Here is a 6,098-nt window from a genome sequence, read left to right as displayed (position 1 = left end):
GTCTCCACTGCTAAGAATTTCAATAGTCATGTAGTTCTGTTTTCACCAATAACTTCAATATTATCTTTTTGGCAAAACAGACTTAACAACCAAAGACGCAATACATAACGTGTACCTTGAACTCACACAGGTGATGTGAACCAATAAACAAAGCACCACACATATGTCTAATAAACACACAGGCCATAAGTCATAGAGATGCAAATGCAAATGCAAAAAAATATCAGTATTCAGTGTTCATTTACTGATTGAATCTTGACTGCTAATGCATTCCACAGATGCCAACCAGGAACCACTCGTCCCAACGGGGGACATCTACATTCACTTATATGATTCAAATATCAGCTAGGCCATTCAACCTTGCGATGCCACTTGACATTTACAGTGTGCAAAACACAAACCCAGCAGGAGAAATAACATTTTAAAATTCATCCAAAACTTTGACAATTCCCCTGAGCAGATTGAAACACCTCTAATGTGACTGCTGCCAAAATGTTCACGCATCACCAGGTCTGAGAAACCTTGATTGGTGCCACTAAAAGAACGGACAGTGATTCATTTTGAAGTAAAATAAATATATGACAAGCCCTCCAATGTCATTGGGCTTCAAACTGGAACAAAGACGGAAAATATTCTCTCTGGAATTCTGGTTTAAATAAATTATGATTCTGTTGAAATTGTATAGAGATGACTGAAGACATATGTGACGTGAACAACAGTCAAACTGCCCTAAACTGGTAAACTTTTGGAGCATACAGCTTCAGTTGTTCTGCGTGAGTGTCGCTGAAGGCAGATTATGGTGAAGCATGCCGATCTCTCTGAAATCAAGCATCAAACAACAGCCCGTGCGCATCGTTGCGCTCTCCTTATATGGGGTCTATTTAAGCCAGTTAGACATCGTTAAAGGAAAAAGTACGTGCCACTCGTTTTCAGCATGTAAAAGCTCTGATCCCAGTCCTTCAACTTACCGGCACCACATGCGTCAGCGCGTCGATATCTCTCCGCCGGACCAGCGAGGAAATGCACTGCACTCGCGTAAAACCACAAGTTCCTCCCCAAATCCACGTGCAGATAGCCCTACAATACAGACGGGGGAGGGTACATGTAAGATCCGAGTTCATACAGGGGAATAGGTATCTGTAGATAATATGACAACATCTTCTAAAAACACTTAGAATAAAATGTAAAAAAAAAAAATATATATATATGGGGTAGGAGAAACATGGAGCTGTGCATAGGTAACTTAGCCTATAGGTATTATTTCCTATGGAAAAAGCAGTTAAGCAAACTGCTGTCAGGATTCATAATTATCATATAAACACCACAGCATGGAATTGAAGACAAATATAACGGCTGATATTGATGATAAATTAATTCTTAATAATTATTAAAAGGATTTGGGTTGATTTATTTATTTTTAATTACGCGTGGAGTTTTTTTCTGCAATTTGGTTATTAGGCTACAATTCATTGTTATTACAAATTAGTAATCGTTGAAAAAATCCTGGAGTATAATGGAACATGTAAATTATCACACGACTGAATTAACGGTCGGTGTAGTTCAAAGGCTAGGTGAAACAATCACACAGTGTCAATCAAACGGTCCATTTTCTCAATACATTCAAGCAGTCAGAGGCAAACCGGCCGGTGGTGAATAGTGTCTCCTATTGAGAGGCCAGACAGTGCTGCATATCCCTGTATAGCAATCAGGACAATGTGCTGAATTGGCAGGCTAATAATAAATGTGCCATTTAGACTTCCATTGGGCTCCAGTGCCACCTTACCTTATGAGGGAACTTCTACTCAGAGCTAACAGCAACTGTTCAAAACAAAATGCCATTACGGGATCAACTTCTCCCCAACAGTGGGACAAGCCAGAGGATTGTTTTTCAAACAGCCCCTCTCACTTAAGACAAGAATGTATTATTAGACACCGGGTTATTCTTACAGACTGGACACAATTTCCAACTAAGAAAAAAAACTCGAAAAGTTAAGCTGTGTTTAATTAAGGTGTCAAATTACACCCAGGAGAACAACAAAGCTTTTGTAGCCAACTTGTTTCAGCGCTACAGAAAAAAATACGCAATTTATTTTTCCTTTCTGAGGGTGGTCATTGTATTGTCTTTTCACCGTTACCCCTTTTAATTCCGCTCTATTTTTCAAACGTGAGTTTTAAAAAATCTATCAGTTTATAACAGTTGGTCACAGCGGGTCTGGAATTTAAAACAAACACCACATGACAATAATTTCAGGAGGAGTTTTAGAAAAGTTGTATCAGAAGTAGGCTATCATCTTTCAAACAAAACTCGGCTTCAAGATACTTGGTTTAGGATACCATGTCTCTAAGATGCATAATTCTGGTTCGATAGGCATTTGACTGGGGTTAAAGTTTGATTGATTTTAAGATTAGGCCTACCTCATCAATACCTGACAAAGAGAATAATTTTTTAAAGTTTGGGGAATGTTGCAATTGATCTCTACATATAGGAACTCTTGGAGTAGGTGATACTGTCATGATATTTGTCTGGGGGAATTGCCTTCTTTATTGCTCAAGCATTTTGAGAAATGTAGGCCTATTGATTTTTTTAAATGATATTTTTAGTAAAATATGTACATTTAGATATACAAAATTACGACTGTATAACAAAGTAGAGGATATAACGCGTGGAATTGGGCTACTTGAAATCGTTTTCAGCAGGAGGAACACAAGATTACTTACAACGCACCGATTATCAGAAAGTTCGCCGGTTTAAGGCAGCCTGTTTGTCCAGGATGTGTCTTTGCATTGGCTGGGCGGTATAGATGAAGAGTTGATTGTAGCCTAATTTATGACTTATGCATTCTTTTCCGGTCAATTCGCCTGACCTCAAGTGAAAGTTAAGTCAAGGAGATTTTTAGGTGCATACCCTTTGAATTTGCGCATGAACCATATTTTCGTGCAACTCCTTAACAACACATTTTGGGAACGCAGTGTCTGCTACACCAATGTTCAACGTATTGACTATTCCAAATGAACGTTTATTCGCAGCTAAAACTCGGTATTTCATAACAAGAACACAGCACCTCGAAACACGTCCGTTATTATCAATGAATAGTACCGCTTTGTGGACAAAAGTGAAATTGCTTCCGACGGAGGCAAGTTCACCCAGCATCGAAACACGAACCTCGCCTTAATAAGCACATATTTTCGTGTGACTTTTGTCACTACATACGGTCTAATTGCAACCAGCACATTTGGACCGTGTTAAATATTATGCTTGCACATCAACTGAATAGTCCGTTGGTGCTGAGGCAATTGTTGGTAGCCCACTGCGAAGGCGCACAATAAAACGAGGTAGAGATAACACATCATACGAAGGCGAAAAGGGCGCACCGATGGAAAGTTTGGCTAACTTCTAAAACTGCCATGCCTTTAACATACATAACAAGATACAAAACGTACTCTTGCTGGCAACCCTGGAAAGAAGCGTCTTTTACGCTTGCAAGCCCATATCTGGTGCTAACAGCCAGCACCACAGGACTAGAAAAATAAGACAGTCGTACGCATGCAAACAAAAATAAAAAAACATTGATAGCTGACCATATCAGCAACGGCAATGCACAGCAGCATAACAGGGCATAGGCAAAACCTGAATAGAGTTAGTCATAATGTGTAAGCAATGCCGTAACAGACGGAGCAAAACAAGCCAGAAAGCGCGCTGATTTTACGTAAACACAATAACGAGACAACAGGTTAAAACCAAAAAACAAGTTTACCTGAATAGAGTCAGTGTACCAAAGACCACGCGGATCTTCACCGTATCCCGTTCCGAAAAAGAAATATTACAAATAACGCCTGTGATCTGCGAAGCAAAGAGAAGAAACTAAAGTCTACTGTTACTCCCCTGACCATAGAAAGGGAATCCCGTCCTTACAGCGAAGTTCAACTGTCAAAACTGCAACGAGCTGTTGTTACTACCTATCGTAGTTGTCTCCCCTCTCCCTTTCAGAGAAACAAGAGAAGACGATGGTTAGTGCTGTCAATCTTGGCAATCAATGCGAGCGGCCATGTCGCAACTATTCAAAGCATTTCCCGTCGTGCAACATCAGAAAGTGAGTGGCCAGGGCATTGATCTGAGGAAGGCAAAGAGGCAGGGCTCCCCCTCCCAGACAAGAGATGCAAGAGAGAGAGAGAGAGAGAGAGAGAGAGAGAGAGGGCGCGCGCAAAGGAACGAGGCGTCTCTCTCCTCACATGGACAGAGGTATCTTTTATTGAATTAACATTAAAATTGAAGGTGAGGTCAATGCAATATTACCTCCCAGGCCAAATGTTGCGTTTTACAAGACGTAATAGCATATGGAAAATAATAATGCATATAGCCTACATCACCAACAGTCTTAACTGACACTTGTGATAAGTAGGCTATGGTTGTTGTTTTTACATCCCATTTTTTAATTTAAAGAATGTTGAATGGACGTTCATCAGAATGATTCTGCGTTTTGGGCAATTTTCGGTCAATACTATTTTAGTTATTAGATGGATATTATACAGATATTAATATGCTTATTAAATCAACTCAATTCGGCACAAGCAGCCGGGGTTTTAGGAGTTATATTCTCCACAAACATTTCTTTTAGGTGGAATTGATCAGCACCTTCGCACCTCCCCTGCAGTATTAGGTCAATTCAATTTTTACATCGTTTATCTCCCTGGCTTGACCTATCTCTTTATCCATCTGCACTCTCCGATGCTGGTGGCTTCTGTGAATTGCACCATTAACGCTCTGGCAAGCGGTGACTGAATTATAATCAATGAGACACGCACTGACCTTAGCATTTTGGTTAAGTGTCACCGAGATTACTGTGAATATTTTATTTCACCCATATTACATAAAATTGACCAAATATGCGTCGCAGTGTATAGCCAATGAAATGGATACTTTCAAACAGCACCACAAAAGCACAGAGGTTCGAGTATGGGGTATCGATACACTACAGCCTTGAAAAGTCATCCACACAGTTGGAAATTGTTTTGTTTGTAGATATATTACAGAGACGATGACACAGAGAGTGAAGGTAAATTCAACACCTGGACCGACTTGAGGGGGGGAAGTCTGTAAAGTGTGTAGACGATCGATGCCAACTGAATGGTGCATTTCAGTGCCATTCAATCCAATAGGCTACGTGATCTTTTTCTTCATCCACACGATGGAATTCCATTAAACGCAAAATCCAAATGAGGTAACGATACCGTCGATTCAAGAGGGGCCACGTAAGTCCGTATATTAACGCTTATTTAGAGAAGCATTCTTTCTGTTGAAATGGTTGTGAATAACATGCATGGCTTAGGCTACTTACCTGAAACTGATTACTGACAGAACTTCGCTGACGTTAACGTTACAGGTTGAAATAAGCTCTACTTTTCATGGTCAGGGGAAAATGTCCTTGCAAACAGAGAACTATTTTATTTAATTAAAATATGCGTCCTGACATGCCAATTCAGTAGTTCGTAGGAAATTGTTCAGTAGCCCAACTGCAACTGTTTTAATGTCTATCGATCATCACTTACAGTAACTTGCACTTGAAGCTTTTTTTGTCCGGATTCTGTCCTTCTCTCAATGAAGCCAAGATTGTTACAGACTGAAAACATTTAGGCACAACTTAATCCAAGCCATATGGATTTGCACTAGAGGTTAGGAACCAGATTATTTCAACTTGCATAATTACCTCTATTTGTGAGACTATTTGAATGGAAATTAATTTTAATAGCATCAGAGCAACCAACTGTGAAAACTGATGCCGTTTTAGGAATACATTTTTAAGCCTATGCACAATATAGAAAAGTTTTAGATTAGTCTTCGAGTATATGAACCAGTCTGCACTGATAGTTCTGTAGGTGACTGTGCTCAAGTTTTAAATGACAGCTCTCCATATCTCAATACACTGTCTGTATCATATGATTATGGAAGGGAGAATAAACATACCTTGTACATAAAATACAACTTAGAATTTCCCAGAGTCATTTTTCGAAGTGGATACTCAAACAATCCATCCGAAGAAGTTACATGCGTAATGCGCAATTACGCACAGGACCAACAATAATGCAAAGGACAAGAAACA

The 6,098-nt window shown here is 39.6% G+C and overlaps 1 protein-coding gene across 2 annotated transcripts in view; it reads right to left on the bottom strand.

Moving 5' to 3' along the window:
- The window catches only part of sox6 (SRY-box transcription factor 6), a 241,712-nt gene extending 237,622 nt beyond the window's left edge, over positions 1 to 4,090 (bottom strand). For both annotated transcript variants that reach the window (XM_063188925.1, XM_063188926.1), the window contains exons 1-2: positions 3,756 to 4,090; positions 969 to 1,077 (exon numbers count right to left, since the gene is read on the bottom strand). The gene's annotated coding sequence lies outside the window, so the exon portion shown is untranslated. The remainder of the gene's footprint in view (positions 1 to 968; positions 1,078 to 3,755) is intronic.
- Between the last annotated feature and the right edge of the window lie 2,008 nt (positions 4,091 to 6,098).

Source organism: Engraulis encrasicolus, chromosome 22, assembly GCF_034702125.1.
Source record: "Engraulis encrasicolus isolate BLACKSEA-1 chromosome 22, IST_EnEncr_1.0, whole genome shotgun sequence".
Classification (NCBI taxonomy): Eukaryota; Metazoa; Chordata; class Actinopteri; order Clupeiformes; family Engraulidae; genus Engraulis; species Engraulis encrasicolus.
Note: the sequence above shows the minus strand (reverse complement) of the source record. Positions and strands in the feature narration are given on the sequence as shown.